The sequence below is a fragment of the Benincasa hispida genome, chromosome 11 (assembly GCF_009727055.1).
Source record: "Benincasa hispida cultivar B227 chromosome 11, ASM972705v1, whole genome shotgun sequence".
Classification (NCBI taxonomy): domain Eukaryota; kingdom Viridiplantae; phylum Streptophyta; class Magnoliopsida; order Cucurbitales; family Cucurbitaceae; genus Benincasa; species Benincasa hispida.
The window spans coordinates 45255712-45277138 of NC_052359.1; positions in this window are offsets into that span (position 1 = coordinate 45255712).

Here is a 21427-nt window from a genome sequence, read left to right on the forward strand (position 1 = left end):
AAAAAAAAAAAAAAACTCCGCTGTCAGCGCAAGGGAAAATCCCAACCTAATAAGAGTTAAGTCGTGAAAGGAACCTACTCATAGTTGGATGTTCTCATTACACCCGTGGGAGCAAGCCAAAACGAAGGTAGGTTACCAGGATTAACGCAATACAAAAGAAAAAAGAGACAACTCCACTAATCGGCTAAAGTGAAAACTTGGCTAAAGGACAAGAGTTGAAGTTGACCTTGGCACACAACCAAGTTGGATGTTCGCATAACACCCATAGGAGCAAGTTAAAATGAAGGGTGTAACCATGATCAACACTCTCTATAGTAAGATGCAAACTAAGCTATCGCATAATAGGCGCGCTGCGTCGTTTTTACAAGAACAGTAAAAATATTCTTTTCAAACAAGAAGAGAACTTTGAGCAGAGGTTTGTCTAAGGTAAGAATAAAGTAGAGCATGCTGAAGAAATATTCAAAGGATAGAAGGAATTAGTAATTTTGAGAAATTATGTAGAGGTAGAGCATTTAGAGTAGCCGATCGACGCAAAGTAAGGATAGAACTTGAGCTGAATTGCCTTAGTAGAGGATATGCTTGAGGACAAGCATATATCTAAATTTTGGGGTGTGATAACTTGTAGAAATACAAGTTATTTATGCCATCTTATTTAGAATATGCGGCAAAAAGAAGGAAAAAGTTGTGTCAAACATATAGAAATTGACCTAGAAATGCAAAAGTTGTGAAATGTCCTAAGCACACTCGCTGAACCCATTGCGATGGAGAAAAGGGATGTCCAAGTCTTTGTTTTGCAGGAAACAAGTATCACTGTATGTGATGATCGCTCGAGGACAAAAAGAGCAAAGCATTCGCACTGCATGTGACGATCGCTCGAGGACAAAAAGAGCAATGCATTCACACCGCATGCGACGATCGATCGTGGACAAAAAAAGAACAATATTCGCACTGGATGCAACGATCGATCATGGATAAAAAGAGCGACGCATTCGCGGGGATTTCTGAAATTGTACAGCTTTTCTGTTGTACGATCTGACAAATTGAATGTGGAGCAGAGCGGATGTTTCCACCAAGCCTTGGCAGAAAAAGTAACTTATCAGAGCGGGACCACTGACGAGAGAGGTGCTAAGGTCTATAAATAGCAGGACCACCAAGCCTCGGCAGAAAAAGAAATGAGGCTGGTCTGAGAGCTTTCATAGAGACTTCGAGAGAGGCTGGTTTGAAGAGACATTCATAGAAAGAAGAATTCATAAAGAGTCCGGGAGATAGACGAGACAAGTCCAAAAGAAGTCTCAGGAGCCAGAATTCATTACCAATCTCAAAGAGAAGTCTGTGCAAGGTCATTTCTACCTAGGGAACTATCCTGAGAAAGGATGTTTCCACTTCACTCCTCCTACGCGCTGACAAGCAAAAAACTCCGATCGGGATCCGTAATATTATTCTTACTTTCTGTTCATCAACTGTTATTCATTTCTAAACTTTCATTCATCTATCTGTAACAAATGCTGATCTTTATCTGTAATATCATTAGTTTATACTTCCATTTAAAAATGCTTGATCTCTTTGTTCACATCATACATTCATCATCCATTTCTCTTACCATGTGTAACTAATCCTCGTAGGTAAGGGGGAAAGATTAAGCGAGTAAGTTAATCCAGTTGAAGACGTCAGCTAAGTTTAGCTAACGCAGGGCTCAACGGCTTCTTCACCTGTGAGAGCAGAAGTGAAGATGTTAGTCCACCTCTTGAAAGAAGGTGATTAGAATGTGTTAACTAAAGCAAGAAATATTTCCAGAGATGGAACAACCTTTGCGTTCGCAAAGCTTCATCCAGTTCACCATAGAGATATGGGAATGCACGAGTCACTGAGAAGTGTAAGCAGCGGAACTTAGTTGCATCCTCAATAGGATTGACAAACTTAGCGGATGTCCTTTCCCCCAACCCGTTCTCATTCTGATATCTTTCACAAGACTTGCCATCGCATTGCCTCATACACTTGCACAACTGCACATTTTTTCATTTATTTGTTTGTCGCCGCATTTTACTTTTAAAAAACAACACATTATTATTTTGATTTCGGTCACATGTATCACATCAGTATCGCATCTAGCATCGCAATCCCCATGTTCGACCTCAGATCACTCTGAGAAACTTGCGATGGAATTATACTTAGTTCCAACGCAAGAAAACTTGTGACACGCACATACTACATGAACGCATACTACAAGCGCATCTCAGCAGCATCGCATGCATTATTTTATAGCATAGTATCACATATATTATCTAGAAGCATGATTAAGACAAAGCAAGCATATCATACACATCATTAGTCTTTGCAGTGGCATTACATCCGCCGCAAAGCAACAAACTTGTGACACGTACATATTACAAGAGCGCATACTACGAGCGCATCTCAGAAGCATCGTATACATTATTTTAAGGCGTAGTATCGCATATATTATCTAGAAGCGTGATTAAGACAAAGCAACGCATATCATACACATCATCAGTCTTTGCGGTGGCATTACATCTGCCGCAATTGACAAACGTCGAACAGGGCCCCACCCTCTCACTGGCTCAAGAGGGATCCGATTCAGTGATTAGATCATAAACCAGTTGTTCATTAAAGGATCAGTAGGAACTTAAGGAACAAGACGTAATATCGGGGGTAAAACAGCATATTGACCCAACCGTTATTATGAATAACCTGTGAATGTTCACCTTATTGGTTATGATTAAATCATGTGGATACAAATATATCTACAGTGAGAAGAGTGCAACTATAGAGCTATAGTGGTGTGACTTGATAGTTAACGAATATTGATTAATTTGGTCAAAAGATTTTTAGCCAATTAATCTTAATCGTTGGAGCTCATGATTTGTAGGTCCATAAGGTTCCCTCTAATAGCTCGTAAAACATGAACACCTTGAAATTGAGTGAATTTGGAATGATATCAATTTCAAGTGTTCAAATTGAATTTCAAATTGAAATGTTCAAATTGAAATTAGGGTTTGAATTTGGATAAGTTCAAATTAAAACTAGGGTTTATACAATTATATTTGGTATAATTATTTAACATTTAATTTATTGAAATTAAATGAAATTGGAGAGTTTATAATATTTAAATATTGATTATGTGAATAGGATTCATGTTTAACATTACGTGTGTGATTAATTTAATATTTGATATTAAATTAATTAATTAATTAATTAATTATGTTTAATTAATTAAAAATCAAATTAATTTCCCATTTTAAAATTGAATATTGAAATATTAGATTTGGTTAATTGTGAATTAATCAAATTGAATTTAATTAATTTTGGAATTAATTTTGGAAATTAAGAAAGAATTTAAAAATTTAGAATTAATTGAGGAAGTGGGCATTTCCCACATTTCCTCCAAGCATAAGGTGTATCCCATGCAATTCACATAGCAATCTCCAAATTAATTGAAGCAGCTATTGGCCATCAATCAAATGGAGTGTGCTTGCATGTTGCAAATGAATAAAAAGCTCTCTGAATTGAAGAGAGATGATGAAATTTGGCTGAAGAAAATGGTTTTCTGAAGTTCATCTTCATCTCCCTCTCAAACCCAGAAATACCTTCACCTAATTCACTCAAATTCGGGTTCCACCACTCAAATTCAAGACTAAGAATAGTAAAAAAGATCTCTTGGTGGTTCACTGTCGATTTGGAGCTGAATTAACGTGAGGAGCAGCTTGGATAAGGGAGAATTCATCAAAGGTATGTGAATAGAAACCCTCTTATGTTTTTCTTGCAAAAGCATGCTTTTAGGACTCAAATTAAATGTAATTAGAGGTGCTTACTGATTCGGTTTACTTTCGTTGCATGCTTGTGTATTCCATCAAGAATATTTTTTAGGAGGAAATTGCAAGACGGATGGTTCATCTTTAAATTGAAGTATGAACTTTTGAGTCAATGTGGTCTTAAAAGTCTGAAACTTCCTAGGTGCAGACATAAGTATACCATGTTTGGACTTAGAGTCCTCATCGAACGACATCTGCACAATAAAAAAATAATAAACAATAAGCTAATAAACTACTATGCACATGAATTAAAATTATAGAAAACATACCGCTATACAATTAAAAAGTTTATCTTTAAGATGTTTTGGAACTTTTTTCCAAGAATTATATGTTATAGGTATTTGCTGTCGAACACAAACTACAATGTAGCTTTACATTTTCTTTGCAGCAACTCCAATCGATTTTCCGTATTCATTATAATCCATGTGCAATCATTGCCCAGAAGTTTTTATTTGTGCAAACTCAAACATAGTAGTTGGGTCATGTGGAACAATTATTCTGTTGTTTTGTTGTGGGATCATATTTCTATCATCTGTGCTGCTGCTACTTGAATCTTCCATGTGAACCTTGAAAGAAAAAAAAAAAAAAAAAGCATCACTCACATAAAGAACATATAATCTTAATATTTAATACGTATAATCATAGTAAATAACATGTCGTGTTTAATACATTATTTATCAACCCACCTACCACCACAATCATTTCTAACGTATGTGGATGTTGCATCATCAATCTCAATAGATGTATCAACATTAAGTATTCTTTGCATACCTCCATAACCACACTCCTACATCATATCTCCTATTTCATCTTCATAAAAATCATCTTCGATTGTTTGTTGTGGAGATATTAAAACAATTGACCAACCCGAATTTGCGGAGTCTTTTACATTGAAGACTTGTTTTGCTTGAGAGGCTAAAATAAATGGGTCTGATTTATGTCCAATACGATTGAGGTCCACAATAGTAAACTCAATCTCGCCTCTTTGACTCCATTTTTGTTCTCAACCCAATTACATTTGAATAAAATAACAGATAATCCATGATAGTCAAGCTCCTATATTACTTGTATTACACCATAAAAGGTCATATCTGGCAACACATGGCTTTTTTCCTTAGCATTAGAGACTTGCATTGTGGTAGCCATTATACTAATTCCATTATTTTGAACCCTCCTAATGTCGTTGGGCTTCTTTGTGTGATAGTAGTAACCATTAACCATGTAACCACAATATTTTGTCACAGTTAAACAAGATCCATTGGCTATCCATCTTAAAGATGGCGATATGGAATTTTTGGGAAGTTCGAGATCTATTGCAACCTATTGTTGGGTTGTATGTCCCAAAACTCGCAATTTGTAATGTTAAACATTTTCTATTATCAATAAAGATGTTATTGAAGTTTATTCAATAAACCTGTTGTTGAATATGTAAATTGCTTTTTTAAAGACTAAATCCAATAAACTAAAGATCCATAGGTATTATATGAATACTTGAACTTTATGTGGTGACTTAAAGATGGATCAAGTTCGAGTAAATAGCCAAAACGGTCTATAGTATATGAATCAGGTTAGGTGCCTTATTCTTTATGTGGTAACACTATTGGATGCAGCCCACTCAGTAGTTGTTACAGTTTGCTGTAAAATGCTACAAATGAAGTGATCCTGATTCGTTCATGTAGTGACATAAGGATTGGGGGCGTCCTATGAAATGAGTTTGCATAAGATCAGACCAAGAAATAAGTCACTCTTACTTTATAACGTTATTTACTGTTTAAGACTATCTGTTTCAAATCAATGATCTAGGTAACTAGACCTTAATCCTGAGCTAACTATGAACTCCTGTTTATTTAGGATTATCCTTAGATTTGCATAGGTGAGGGTTGACTCAACAATGCCAGCTCAATAAGCCTCCTATGTCAGGGATAAGATCGGGTAGATAGCTGGGGATATAGGGTGCAAGATGGAATTCACACGTATCCGATTTAAGGATAGTAGAGAGGTTGTTCTCTTAAATACTGAATTCAGGTCTTGAATAAGGGGTCCCACCCTCTCATTGGCCCGAGAAGGACTCGGTTTCATGATTGGATCACAAACCAATAGTTCATTAGAGGATCAGTGGGACTTAAGGAATAAGATGTAATATCCGGGGTAAAACAACATTTGACCCAACCGATATTATGAGCAATCTGTGAAGGGTTGACTTACTAACTATGATTAAATCAAGTGGACAGAAACATATCTATGGTGAGAAGAGTGCAACTACAGAACTATAATGGTGTGTCTCGGTAGTTAACGAATATTGATTAATTCAATTTAAAGAGTTTAGCCAATTAATCTCAAATTGTTGGAGCTCATGATCTGTAGGTCCATAAGGTCGCTCTACTAACTCGTAAATCTTGGATTAGTAAATTGAGTGATTTTGAAATGTTTAAACTCAAAATTAGGGTTTTAATTTGAAGTGAAATTTAGGATTTGAATTTGTATTGTTCAATTTCAAAGTAGGGTTTAGATAATTATATTCGATATATAATTAACGTTTAATTTTCTTGAAATTAAAAATAATTGGAGAGTTTAAAATAGTTAAATGTTGATTTAAATATTAATTACATAAATAGGATTCATATATGATATAGGTATTTAATTAGTTTAATATTTGATATTAAATTATTAATTAATTAATTTATTAAATTGGTTTAATTAACTATTTAAATAAAACATTTTCAATTTTTTAAAATTCAAATTAAGATTTGATTTTTTTTATTAAATTTAATTTTAGTGAAAATTAAAGAAAAATTTAAAATGGGAGAAGAAAATAGGATTAGTGGAATAATCCAACTTTTGTTGGATTAATCCACTAATCAACACCTATCACACTAACTTGGTGCTAATTGAGATATCAATCAGCATAACCAAGTAGTGCTTGCATGTTTAATTCACATAAATACTCTGATTTTCATCATGAAATTGATGATGCAAGTTGATTTTTTGAAAATTTGGAACATCTCTCAAACTCTCTCATTTCTCTCACCTAATTAAGCTCAATCTTGATTTCCACCACTCAAATCCAAGTTGGAGAATAATAGAAAAGATCTCTTGGTGGTTCACTATTGATTTGTAGGTTGAATTCATGGAATGGAGAAAGGTTCAAGAAGAATTCTCCAAAAGTATATGTTCAAAAACCCTATTCTTTGAAAATTTGTTTCATGCATGCTTTTAGAACTAAAGTTAAATGTAATTAGAGTGCTTATTGATTTTGATTGCTTCTACTGCATGTTTGTATGTTCCATAAATTGGTATCATTGCATGATTTAAGTACTCAATTAATGTTAATTTGAGTTTGGTGGGTGAATTTTTATGGATGCATGTTTCATTGATTGATATGGTTGAAATTCAATTTTGGCATTAGATTTCTCTTTGATTATAAAGTTTAGTTTGTAATTGGCTCTTGATTGATGAGCTAATATGTGTGCTCTAGAGTCTTTAATTTTATTGGAGTCAATAGAGTTAAAATTAGGCTGTAATCAAAGATTGAAGCAAGCAAGGTCAGCAACAAAAAACTGGATTCGAAGCTACTGTCAAGCTGCGTTGCAACGTTGCCCCAGAGCATCGTAATGCGCCACCAGAGTGTTGCAACGCTTCTCTTGATGAAACTCATGGTGTTGCAACGCTAGGGTGGAGTGTTGCAACTCTACTCATCCCAGCCTAGAAAGGCACTCATTCATGAGTCGGTTCGTGTGGGTGAAGTCGGTTCGACCGGTGTTATTGGTTTTTGGTCCAATTCAGCCCCCTTCGATTCGATTCAGCCTCATTTGGAGCCTTGGAGAGCTGGTTCGGTGGTTATGTTGTTAATTAATACCTATTTGCATTATTTTCAATAGTTCAAATATATAACATTTGATAAAACAAGTATTGACTTCAATATTTGGGCTTTATTTTAGATTGATATGAGGGACTTGTACAGTCAATTTGAGTCAGATGAGGTGCATGTAGAGCTAGCTGAATTTTTGGGTTCCCACATGTGAGGGTGATGATCTGCATTTTTTGGATATTGACATTCATTTTTTTTTAAGATATAGGTTAAACATATTATTGTTGATATTGGATATAAGGGTAGAATGTTCATATGATAATTTTAAAACCATGTGTGTTTTGATCATATAGGGTACCTAGATCTATATAGTTGGTGTAATTTTTGAAATTGTAGATATTTAGGTTTGTTCCTTTGGGATTTTAGTTTATATTGGGATTGAACATTCTTTTTTAAATTGTTCATATGTATGGTCGGGTTGATAGTCTTCTATATAACTTACAAATTAGCTAAATTGTTCATTTATGGACTTTGTTATGAATTTTGTAAACATTTATGTTGCAAGTATATATATGACAACAACTATGTTCAAAGATATATGTGCACTTTAGTTAGCTATGATGGTGGAAATGATCAATATATGTATTGTTATATGTGTTGTTTGTTTACTTGGTTAATGAAATAATCATCCTCTATATCATTATTGGACTTCAAAATAGGAAATTATTTAGGTAATTCCTAATAGTACAATTAAAAAAAAAAACAAAAAACAAGTTTGACAAGCAAAACGTGTCAAGTATTCCTTAAGCTTACCAGTTTTTGGGTGTCAAGAATAAATTATATTTGACAAATAAAAATGTCAAGTTATGAAAAACTCGATCCATAATAAATGTCAAGAATTTAGATACTCAACACTTAAAATAAGTCAAGAGTTCCCATATACTTGACGACTATAACGTATCAAGTAAATTGTAGCTTGACGCTTTTAGCCAGTCAAAAAATTTCTCTTATTCTTGAAGCTGGATTAGTTGACGTTTTTAAAAATGTTAAGTAACACTAATACTTGACTGCAAAAAAACATCAAGTAATACAGTTTTTGTAGTAGTGTTATTTTTTTTTAACTTTCAAAACTCTTCTTGGATTTTTTTGAAAATATCCCCAAAAAGTAGATAAACAAAGGACGATGTAGGTGATACAATGTTTATAAGCTTACTTAATTTTCAAAAAAGTGGGACTTAGTTAGATACTTATTAATTTTAATATTATATTATATATATATTATATATATATATGAAAATTACCTTTTTGGTCCCTAAGTTTTTAGCTATAGGTTACATTTGGTTCCCCGGTCATGGGGTTAAAATTACCGTTATGTTACCATATGTAACTAATTTTTTTGTTATTTTTTAATGTTGACATGGAAAGTTTGAAGGTAATAAATAATAAAATAAATATTGAAAACATAAATCCCTCTATCTCATCATCTCTATCGTCTTCCTCTGAAAAACCCTTTCATTCTCATTATCTTCCTCCTCTTCCTCTCATAGAATCATATCAAAAATAGAGCCTGTTAGATATTATAAGATCAGCAATATTTGTTTTTAGGTTTGCAGATGTTATCAAAGATGTCATTGCATTGCATTGGTGGTTTCTGGCAAAGGAATGTTATGTGAAAATGTTGATCTTGCAAAATACATTCCTTTCGGGTCTTTGCTTTTGTAGAATTATTTGCCGATCTCTTTTTCTTTTTCAGCGTACAACTACTATGTGGTTGACATACAGATGGATCATGTTTAAGTAATAACCTAAATGGTCTATAGTATCTGGATAAGGTTGGATGCCTTATCTTGGTGACACTATGGATATGACCCACTTTGTAATTGTTACAATAGTTGTAAAGTGTTACAAATGATGTGATCCTAATCATTCATATAGAGAACATGAGTGGGGGTACCCTATACAAAGAGTTTGTATAAGACCGGACCCCAAAATGATTTAGTCTCTCTTTGTAACACTGTTACTTGAAGAGATTAACATTTTATTATGATGACTATAGGTGACTTGACCTTAATCCTGAGTGAGTTATAAACTCCTATCTATAAGGGCGATCCATTGATTTGTAGGGTGAGATTGCTAGATTCGCCAACTCAATAAGCCTACCATTTTGGGGATTTGTCTGAATAGGGAGCTAGGAACACAACTACATAAGATGAAATTTGCTCATTCCCATCTTTAGGGTAAGTAGATGAATTTCTCCCTTAAGATTTGATTCTGGGTCTTGAACATTGAGGAGTCTCACCTTCTCACTAGCAAGATAGGGGTATAGTTTATAGTTGGACCATAAATAATTGTTCATTAGAAGGATCATTGGTACTTACGGAGCTAGATGTAACTACAGGGGTAAAAGGGTAATTGACTCAACTGTAGTCACGAGCGATTCATAAAGGGTCAACTCATTGCTGATTGGTTATATACTTGGACACGAAAATATATCTATAATGTGAAAAGTGTAGCAGCGGGTCTTTAGTCGTGGAACCTGTAGCTAATAAATGTTGATTAATCTTGTAGCTAATGAATGTTAATTAATTAATCTCGTATCAGTGGAACTTCTAATCTGTAGGTCCATAAGATTCCCCTGCTAGCTCATTTAGAGTTAAATAAGAATAAATTAATTTTGGATTAATTTGAATTGTTCAAATTAAATTAGGAAATTAATTATATAAGATACAATTAATATAGGTACATTATAATATAAAGTTAATTTCGAATGAGATTCAAAATTATACTTTATTATATGAGAGAGATAAATATTTGAATAATATTCAAATATCATTTATATAAATAAGATTTTTATAAAACTATAGGTTATAATATGAATGAGATTCATATTAAACTATAGGTCATGTAGAGAATATTATTTGAATATGATTCAAATTAAATTAAATATGTAATATTTAATTTATTAATTAATTAATCTTGTTTATTTAATTATATATTAAATATGATTTAATATAAATCAACTAATTTTGAATTAATTTGAATTAATTTGAATTGTTCAAATTAAATAAGAGAAATAATTGTATAAGATACAATTAATATAGATACATTATAATATAAAGTTAATTTTGAATTAGATTCAAAATTATACTTTATTTTATGAGAGAGATAAATATTTGAATAATTTAAATATTATTTATATGAAAAGATCCAGGTAAAACTATAGGTTAAAATTAATATGAATGAGATTCATATTAAACTATAGGTCATGTGAGAGAATATTATTTTAATACGATTCAAATTAAATTAAATATATGATATTTAATTTATTCGTTAATTAATCTTATTTATTTAATTATGTATTAATATGTTTTAATTAAATTAATATTATTAATTTAATTGTATTAAATTATATTTAATAATATTAAATTAACAATATTAAGGGAGTTATTCTATACATATGAGTGGGGAGCTATGGAGAAATAATTTCCCCCTCTCTCACACATATAACGTAAAAAGTGCTTTTGTAATAAAAAAAAAAAAAAAAAAAAGGCACAGAATTCTTTAGAACTAAAAAATTCACTGCAAAACTCTAAAGCTCTCTCTCAAAATTATTTCCTTCCCTTACCAAAATCGAAGAGCACACACCTCCTTCAATTCTTATCCAAAGAATAGCAAGGAAGATCAAGTGGTGTTGTTCTCTGTACGTTGAGTTTGAGAAAGAAACCAAGTGTTCGTGAAGTTCGCGACAATTCATACCGTGAGGAAAAACCTGTAGAAGACGATCTTCAAAGGTTTGTTGATTTTTTCATGAAAATATTAAGCATGCTATGTATTTGATCTTTATCCTAGTTCTATTTTATTTCTCTATTTTAAGTTTTTCCAAAATGAAATTTATTGGCACAAGGCGATCACTCACTTCCGTTGAGAAATTCAATTCCTTCACATTTATCTCTTGATTATTTCTTTTAATTGTTATGTGGAATGTTGTAGCATTGTAGGTAACATAGTTATCATGAAGTAGATAACTCCTTTCTTATTTTCAATTGGAATCAGAGTGGGTCACCATTATCTCTGTTGTTGTGATCTTGTCACTTTGTAATGGATGGGGTAAAGGAAGGAGAATCTATTACATATCCCCTGTATTGGGCGAAACAAACTATGCAAACTGGAAAGTGAGAATGTCAGCCTTTCTAAAATCCTTAGACATTAAGTCCTAGAAGTCCATTATTGTTGGTTGGTCACATCCTTAAGTGGCTAATGAGAAAGGTGAATTGAAACTCAAGCCTGAAGTAGAATGGCCTGAAGAGGAGGATGAAGCCTCTCTTGGAAATTCACGAGCCTAAATGTCATATTCAATGGTATTGATAAAAAAAAATATCTTTCGGTTGATCAATACGTGTGTTTCTGCTAAAGAAGCCTGGGATATTCTTTTTGTTGCTCACCAAGGAACATCCAAAGTTAAGATATCCAGATTGCAGCTTCTAGCCTCAAAATTTGAAACCCCGAAAATGCAAGAAGAGGAAACTATTGTTGAATTCAATGTCAGGTTACTTGACATTGCAAAAGGATCTTTTTCCTTGGGAGAAAAGATATTTGAAGAGAAACGTATCAGGAAAATTCTCAGATCGTTACCTTAGAGATTTGATATGAAAGTCACTACAATAGAAAAAGCCCAAGAATATTGTCACAATGAAGGTTGGTGATCTATTTGGATCACTACTTACTTTTGAAATATCCCTAGGTAACAAACCTGAGAAGAGGAACAGGGATGTATTTGCAATCTTCAATCGAAAAGTGCTCATTTGAATCAATAGAGTAGTTTGAAGAAAATCTTGCTAATGCAATTTTCTTATTGTCAAAACAGTTTCTTGTGTGCTGAAGAAGTTTGAGAGTAAACTTGGTTCCTATTATCACCAAGAATGGCCAAATCGGGCATCAACTTTGGATTAAATGTCCAACGAATGCAGAGATCAAAGAAAGATTATAAAAAATTGATTGATAATGACATGAACAAAGATAAACAGTTTCGATGTGTGAAGGTTTTTGTCACTATCAATCAAAATGTTCAACATTTCTGAAGAGGCAAAACAAAAGTTATGTTCCAATCTTGTCTAACGAGAAGTCTGATAACTGTAATGATCTGGAAGAAGATGTCAAGGCTTTTTTCAGTTGCATGTCCTCAGACAATTCAAAGGAGAAAATGTCTATCAATGAATTTATTGCAATTAGTGGAGATGAGGTATCTCATGACTCATATTCTATTGCAAAGTCCTATCGTGATCTTTACAAGTAGAGGTGTGAGAATTGTAAGGCTCTCGATGTTCAAAAGGCAAGAATTAAGTCCCTTATTGTTGACAATGCTCGTCTTATGGAAGTTATTTCTAATTTGAAACGTGAACTCAATAAATTCAAAGCTGAGAAAAAGTCCATGAGCAAGTTTGGAAGGATGTTAAATTCTGGAACTGATTGTTTAGAGCAAATGTTTTCTGAAGGCAAATCTTCCAGAGATGTTCGTGGTATTGGCTTCATTGGTTTCAGTTATGATAATAGATATCAAAGTTCAGATAATAGGGAAATGGAAAATTGTGTTTGTCAAAGAGCAAGAACCATGGAAAAAATATTCAGCTAGAATATCCTAATTCTAATCAATTTCAAAGCAATAATCATTCAAGCAGAAAGCATTGGATCTTTCACTTTTGTAGAAAAAGAATTCATATTAGACCCTATTGCTACAAGTTTATGGCCACCGAAGACTTCAACACAACTCACAACCATCTAGTTATTCCAATAACAAAAGATTTGATTCTTCTGTAATGAAGCAAATTTAGAGAGTCAAAAAGAAAACCAAAGGGGATTGGTTCTTTTATAGTTTTTGTTCTCGGCATATGAAAGGAGAAATGAGTTATGTTTCTGATATCAAGAAAGTATGATCAGGACATATTACATTTGATAATGGAGAAACAGGGAAAATCATAGGAAAAGGCAAACTCAACTATCCAGGCTTGCCTGTACTTGATGATGTAATGCTAGTAGAAGGCCTGAATGCAAATTTGATTAGTATTAGCCAGTTGTGTTGATCAAAGGTTGAATGTGAACTTTACAAAAGAAGGGTGTATTGTCACGAAAAATTCTAAATCTCTTATCATGATAGGTAAGAGATCGTCTGACAATTGCTATTTATGGATACCTACTGATTCTTATCATCAAAATTTTGTTTCTAAGCATGATGAAATTACTTTATGGCATAAACGTTTGGGTCATGTTAGCATTAAGGTTATTCAAAGGGTTGTTACCAAAAAGGCTGTAATCGGTATTCCAAATGTTGGTGGTCAAGGAATAATTATTTGTGGAGAGTATAAAACAGGTAAGCAAATAAGATTGTCTAACAGACAGGTACATGTGATAGTTACAAATCGTGTACTTGAACTAATACATGTTGATCTTATAGAACCCATGCAAGTTGAAAAACTCGACAGGAAGAAATATGTCCTGGTTTGTGTTGATGACTTTTTAAGATACAATTGGGTCATATTTAAAAGAGAGAAAACAAAGACTGCTCAAGTTCTCAAAACTCTTTGTCTTCAACTAAAGAGATAGAAAGGACTCAACGTTGTTCATCTTCACAACGATCATAGAAGAGAATTTGAAACAGTCAGGTTGATGATATCTACATTGCTGAAGGCATTCATCATGAGTTCTCTACTCCTATTACTCTTCAGCAGAATGGTGTTGTCGAACAGAAAAACCACACACCTTAAGAGATGGATCGTGCAATGCTCCATGCTTATGATCTATTTTGGCAGTTTTAGGTTGAAGCCCCGAGCACTGCATACCATATTCATAATTGAATTTCTCTTCGTCCTGGTACTAACTGCACAAATTTTGAAATTTTATGGGAGAGAAAGCCCAATGTCAAATAGTTTCTAAACGTTTTTGGCAATCTGTGCTATATATTGGTAGATTGGGATTCTACAAAAAAAATGGGATCCAAAAAGTGACGAACGCATCTTTTTAGGTATTCTGTAAACAGCCGTGCTTACAGAGTTTATAAATAGCGCACAAAATGTGTCATGAAGTCAATCAATGTTGTCATAGACAACATTAATAGTGGGAAATCTATTACTAGATCAGAGAAAGATGAGCTTAAGCCAGGTTCTATAGATGGTTACAAGGCAAAGTTAAGAGTTGTTCAGAATGTTAATGACAATTCTCATGATGTTTTTGCTAATTCTGAGCACAGTATCCTCTCTCACAATGAAGATGATCCAAAGAGCAATATTCAACCATCAAGCAGAATCCTTAATAATCATCCTTTCAGCAACATCATTGGAGATCTTGAGGCAAGTTTATCCACTAGAAAGAAGGATAAAGTGGACTATGTTCAGATGATTGGAAATATCTGTTATACCTCCCCAGTTAAACCAAATGATGTCAATGAAGCTTTGAAAGATGAATATTAAGTGAATCAATGCAAGAAGAATTGAATCGTTTGAAAAAAAAAAGGTTTGGACCCTCGTTCCTCATCTTGATTCTACAAATGTTATTGGAACCAAATGGATTTTCAAGAAAAAATCATATTTGGATGGTATGGTTACAAGGAATAAAGCTAGATAGGTTGCTCAAAGGTTCTCTCAAATAGAGGGTATTGACTTTGATGAAACATTTGCTCCAGTTGCTCGTCTAGAAGCTATAAGACTCCTTTTAAGTATTGCATGTCTTCTGAAATTCAAACTCTATCAGATAAATACCAAATGTGTCTTTCTTAATGGGTACTTAAATGAAGAGGTTTATATTGAACATCCAAGGGGTTTGTTGATCTTATATGTTCAGACATGTATATAAACTTCAAAAGGCTCTGTATGGGTTGAAACAAACTACTTATGCATGGTATAAATAACTGAATTTCTTCTCAATCATGGATATCTGAGAAGTGGAGGAGACAAAGCTCTGTTTGTAAAGAAATAGAAAGGAAGTCTTGTTATTGCTCAAGTCTATATGCATGATTTTATGTTTGGAGGAATGTCCAAAAATTGGTTGATCTTTTAGTCAAACAGATGTAGACCGAATTTGAAATGAGTATGGTAAGTGAACTAGCCTACTCCTTAGGATTCCAGATTAAACAACTGAAGGGTGGGATATTTATTTCACAAAGCAAATATGCAAAGTCCCATCAAGAAGTTTGGTCTTGAAAACGATAGGGTAAAACGTTCTCCTACTCTCACTCTTGGTAAACTATCTAAAGATTCTGAGGGTAAATTTGTAGATGGAAGTCGTACCGAAGCATCATAGGGAGTCTGTTGCATCTCATTGTCAGTAGACCTGATATATCTTTTGTAGTAGAAATGTGTGCAAGATATGAAGAAAAGCCAAAAGCAAGTCATTTACTAGGTGAAAAGCGAATCATCAAATATTTAAGTGGTACCTGTGAATATGGTCTCCTATATTCCTTTGATACTAATAGTTTTCTTGTAGAATATTTTAATGAAGATTGAGCTGGAAGCTCAGAAGATCGAAAAACAACTTCAGGTAGATAGGAAACAATCTGGTGTCCTAGTTCAATAAGTAACAGAATTGTGTCCCCCTCTACACAGCTGAAGCTGAATATGTTGTAGCTGGAAGAAATTGTACCCAATTACTATGGATAAAGTAGATGTTTAAGGAATATGATGTCCCGTAGAATACTATGACATTATACTGTGACAACTTGAGTGCTAAACATCACTAAGAATCTGGTTCAGCACAACAGAAGAAAACACATTGACATATGATATCACTTCATTTATGAACTAGTAGAGAATAAACAGATTGTCTTGGAGCAAGTTTGAACTGACAATCAGATTCTGACATCTTCACAAAGGCTCTTGATGTGAAAGAGGTTGAAACTCTTCTAGCTGCCTTAGGTCTGTGCACTATTGAATTGTAGCAATTAATTCAGTATGGTTTATGGGCTATGAAAGATTTAAGGCCCAAATTAACGAAGCGGGACACTCGACAAGAAATTACTGCAAGTTGTGGCATATACTCGAGTAAGTTGGAAATTTATTACATTTTGGCTTTTCATTATAACTTTGGTCAGTTGTGTTTTAGTAGGAAAGAAGTTTATGAATTTGTGAATTTCCGGTCACTTGAAGTTCTTTGGTGTTCGTGGTATGTCTTTAGTGATTATTCCTCAAATGATGAGTATGTAAAGAGGAACTCATACTTTCGAACCAAAAATGGTCCGCTACAAGGAATAGGCTAAGAGAAAGAAGGAAGTAGATCCTACTAATGAAAATGTTTCGAAAAGTTTTGTTGAAACTAATATAATTGAGAACCCTAATAAGAGAAAGAAGGAAGTAGATCCTATTGATGAAAATGTTTCGACAAGTGTTGTTGAAACTAATATAATTGAGAACCCTAATGCTGAAATGACTGATCAAGATGATGTGGTTCGTTCTCCGAATGCGACGCAGAAAAGATCAACTCCTTGGCCAGACTTAAAGGAAATAAGAAAAAGGGGGAGACCTCTCTTAATCTTACTATGGAGGATCCCATGGGTCCTAGTACTAAAGTTGATGTTTCTCTCTTTTTGTTTGATTTTCGTTATCCTACAGGTAAAGAAGTTTTTCATGTTACTTATATGGTTGAGAATGCTACAATAACTATTGATGACATGCATATTGTGAATAAGGAATAAACTCTAATTGATGAAAATAGAATTAAAGAGTCTAGGGTTCCTGATAATACTAACTCTTCGAAAGAAAATTTTATTGAAAAGAGTCCTAATGTGATGAATGTCGAGTATAATGCTGATGAGATTATTCAAAATATTGTTACTTTTGAGAATGATGCTTTAAATATGTTGTCAAATGTCATTACATCTTGGGTGTCAAATGAATCTGAATGTGTTAAGGAAGTGAATGGTCATCAAAGTTTAGGAAGTCCTAATGAGAAGAGTAATTCTAATAAGTCGAGTACTGAATTGAAATCTAGAGATACTGTGTCAAATAAGACTGAGGAGAGTGAAAACTCCTGTGATAAGGATGAAGTAGACAACAGTGTTTCCAGTGCTTCTGATGGCTCTTTTGAAGACAATATTCCTTTTAGTCAGTTGAAACAAAAGAACAAGTAAAAAGTGTGTGTGAGGATGCTGGTACCAAAAATTCAAGCTCTCAGGAAGTTGAGGTTCCTAACTTTGAATCGGTAGATGAAGAAGAAAATAAAGATGATTCTCAAGGTGTGCCTTGTGAAGAAATTCAAAAAACTGTGAATAAAAGAAGAGTGAAGAAGAAAGATATAGTTGTAAACCCTTAAACCTATTTTACTAATTAATCATCTTTAAGTTTCTATGATTATGAGTTAATGGTGTTTATGGAGTTGAATGTTAAGTGTGCTATGATTGTGTATAATGTTTAAAAGAGGAAAATTTCCTAACTATCAGGAAGGTGTGCTACCAAGTTGTAAAGGGTAGGTGACACTTAGGAAACTTGAGATCTTAAAGCAATAGGAAGATAGTCGTATGGCAAAGTTGGAGGAGGGTAGGAAATTTCCTATATGTGGAAAGGGAGGCTCTCGGGTGAAATAAATGGAAATGGTACTTAGAAGAAATAAAAAGAGTTTGAGGATGGTTTTGTCATGTCATGCATTCAAGGTTTCAAAGAGAAAAATGACTAAATGTGAGGCTCACGTTGAGGACCATGAAGAGGTTAGCAAAGCCTACTGTGGGAATAGTTATTGAGGACGTGTTGGCTTCACCAGAGGTTAGTGAAGACCAAGGCATGCAGTAAGCATGCAGTCAAACTTGCTTAGCAAAACACATGAGGGACAATAAGGCAAGAATTAAGCGAGCCGCAAGGTGCAAGGTATGTGCTGACTATGGGATAAAGAGGTTAGGTTGATGCGGATGACTAAGGCATAAATGGTGGCTTGAAGGGCGTTGAGGTGTACCTTAGAGGTTAACTGAGGCTTTGATGAGTGGCAAGTCTCAAAGCAAGTGGCTAGTGCCAGGCTCAGGAGACAATGGCTGGTGAAGCGATGGTTGAGAGAGAGGGAGGTTTAAGCAATGAACATCACCCTATGCACTGGTGTCCAGCCTATGCGTTGCGTGAGGCTGAAGTACTTAGGATAATCACCTGGTTAGAGGGCCATATGACGTGTTTAGAGCCTTAAGCTCGAGTTAGTGGCCTAGGTGTCACTTTATTAAGCCCTCTGATCATGCATACACTAGTATAAAAGGAAGTTAGAAATGGAGAGCTTGGTTTAGGCATTTTACTCATACTAAAGAATGAGAGTTATTGTCAACTTGACGCTTTAACAGTGAAGAAGTTAATCAAAGGCTACCGAAGGGAAATTATTATGGAATTGAGCTGGAAGTTGAAGAATTCCTCATGAATGATCAAGATCAGACCATTTGTAGAATTTTACAATAATTGTAACATCTACAAAGCGGGCTGTTTTCGTAGTGTCACAAGGATAAGGTACCTAACTTTATCCATTTATACAAACCATTTAGGTTTAATTAACATATTTAAGTAGGAAAAGTAGGGTTCAGGGTTTACATTGGGTGTACATGCGATGGCCAGATAATATTGACAAATTTCAAGCACGTGGAGAGGAATCAGAGACAGGAATTTTAAAGTAGGTTAGCTAAGATGTCAGGGAATACGTTCTTAGAAGGAAGTCTCATGAGATAAAGTCTGGAACTTAAGTTATTCAAGTTGGAAAATTAAGTATGGATTTTTTTTTTTTTTTTTTGGATGAACAAGCAGGCAACTGCTACCCAAGCATAAGCAAGCAGCTAATTGGCTGAGTCTAAGTGCGAGCGAGTGCACACATAGGCGAGGGTATGTGATAGAGTAAGTAGGTCCTGGCCAAAGTGTACACGTAAAGTACGCGAGAGATTATGTGTAACGGAAAGGCGTGCTGAGGGTTCCGACCACAAATGCCAATCGCATAGGCGAGGTAGGCACATCCTAATGCCATTGAGCACTTGTGCATGGATTGCTACCCATTTAACTAATCACAAGGTAAAATCTGGTTAAGGATGGTAATATGCTGAGTACCTATATGTTGGGGATACGTCGAGTAAAAAGGAATAAGATGACGCGTTGAATTAGATATGGGCTTAGTATATATTAAAATTGAATATTGACGTTAAGCTCAAGTGGGAGCTAAAGGCATTAACCAAGGCTCTTATTATTTTTATAGGGCAAACGCATATAGGGGAGACCTACAACCCTCTAACGAAGTAACTCAAAGATGGTGAGTGACTAGCTTTCAAAAGTTTACTAAGTGTTTCGATAATGATTTTGCAACGCATAGTTAGTTTTAACTTGATTTTCTTAATGCATGACTTAAGTATTGGAAATTGATGTTGAACGCATAAGTATAGTTTAACAACAGACTTTAAATATAACTTCCATACATTCCAACTAAGTTTTACGTCATGTTTTAGCATGAGACTAAGTTTATCAAAGATTTCCTATAACATGTTGATCATACTATTTTATGATAAAGTTCCATGTAAAGTAAAAACTTTTATGCTTTGTATGTAAAACCTACTCCTGGACATTGGTACCGAAGGTATGGTAAGGTACCCAGTAACATGGACATCATCGCTACCAAAGGTATGGTAAGGTAGACAGGATCCTGGTCAGTTCTACGTGCACGTAAGATTTATGTTATTGACGTTGATGAGATCGAGCAAAAGGACTCTCTCTCAACTAAGGTTATTAGGGATTGAGAAAAGGGTTCTTCCACATGTTAGACAGAGGAGTAGAGACGCTTTGCAGGAAATGAAGATGAGTTCCATTTTAGGTTTTTTTATGTGCCATGCCTTCACTTTTCCAGCTTTAATCTTAAACCCTGTAGATGTTCTCTTAAATGTTTTATGGAAAGCATTGTTATGTTGTTCTTGTATGAAAGCATGTTTCTTAAAATAGTCATTCACTGGGCATTTTGAGCTCATTCTTTAAAATGTTTTCTCTTCCCAGGTAGCGGTCAACATCCCAAAGCCTAAAAGATTCGCCAGTCAAACACTACTCGGGATCTTCAAAGCATTTTGAAGTTTAGGTGTTCCACTTTGGTATGCTTAGACCTTATTTTTATTTGTACATGTCATGGGGAAAGAGGTAGAACTTGTGTCGAACTGTTGTTGTATTAAACTTAAGTTTCTAGAATTTGTTGATGTATGTTGGTCTGGTAACTGTTTAGCAATATATATGTAAGTATAGTGAAATGTTGATGAGATTGTGGTAGGATGTTAAGATTGTGAATTGCTAATCAGGTTTAATAGGTACGAAAGAAACAGATTCACAGGAACAGGTTGGACCATAGTTGTCATAAGACAATTAATCACTATTGACTTTACATTCCTTCTTGGATTTGAAGGATAATCTAGGAAGGGGTGTGACAATAGCTGTCGTGCCCCTAGATGGCATTTCTTTCCACTCTGAGGATAGTGCCAAAATGTGGAAGCTTGTAGTGAACAGGAGGATAGTTGTTGAACGAGATCTCTTGGAACAAGCTCAAGACTATCTTGAAATTATGGAACTCCTTGTGAAAGCAGATATTGTTTGTTCGATGTTGAATCTTGGGCCTTACCATCCTCAGTTAGTTCGTGAATTTTATGTGAATCTCTCTCGTCAGTTTGATGTTGAAGGCAATCTTAATTTCTGAAAGGTTTTGTGAGAGGGCACTATTTTTTTTTTTAGCTTCTCTCATCAACAATTTTTTGGATAGATAAGTTCCAAAAAATGCCACAGAACATAGACTTTCCATATCGGATCTTGTCTTTGAACTCATAAGGGGTATC